Source organism: Marmota marmota, unplaced genomic scaffold, assembly GCF_001458135.2.
Source record: "Marmota marmota marmota unplaced genomic scaffold, marMar, whole genome shotgun sequence".
Lineage (NCBI taxonomy): Eukaryota > Metazoa > Chordata > Mammalia > Rodentia > Sciuridae > Marmota > Marmota marmota.
This window is the reverse complement of record NW_025999913.1, coordinates 10,974,087-10,974,734: the sequence shown is the minus strand read 5'-3', so window position 1 is coordinate 10,974,734 and position 648 is coordinate 10,974,087. Positions and strand designations below refer to the sequence as shown.

The window sequence follows — 648 nt, the reverse complement described above, 5'->3', positions numbered from 1 at the left end:
TGCTATGTTACTTGTGGGGAAATGCAAATTAAAATCAGTAAGGCGTTGGCCCAAACCCACTAAAATGGCCACAATCACAAAGGCAACAATACCAAATGCTGGACAGTTAAACAACTGGAATTTTCATATATCACAGGTAGTTGATGGGGGGCATAATGTAATACAAGCAGCTTTGCACAGCTTGAGAAATTACTGGATTTTCATCCATACACACGTACTCATGTATACCTTAAACTTCAGCAATTCTCTTGGGCATTTATTAGGAAAATAATAGGCTGGGGTGTAGCTAAGTGGTAGAGCACTTGCTTAACATGCACAAGGCCCTGGGTTCAATCCCCAGCACCGCCAAAAATAACAGATATAATAATGATGATAATAATAAATAATAATAATAATAATAATAATGGCTACAATCACCAATTAAAAAAAGAAACAAAACTACAAGAATGTCCATTGCAGTTTCATTCTGATTAACAAATCATTGGAAGGAACACAAATGTCCATCAATGGGTGAATAGATAAAAACAATTTGTTCTGGGGCTGGGGTTGTGGCTCAGTAGTAGAGCGTTCCCCTAGCCCGTGTGAAGCCCTGGGTTTGATCCTCAGCATCACATAAAAATAAATAAATAAAATAGAGATATTGTGTCC

General features: G+C 37.5%; 1 non-coding gene across 1 annotated transcript; it reads left to right on the top strand.

Annotated features, from left to right (window-relative positions):
- The first annotated feature begins 273 nt into the window (after window positions 1-273).
- Window positions 274-348, top strand: Trnav-aac. Its single transcript has one exon. It is a non-coding gene; the product is annotated as a tRNA-Val (tRNA).
- The last annotated feature ends 300 nt before the right edge of the window (window positions 349-648 follow it).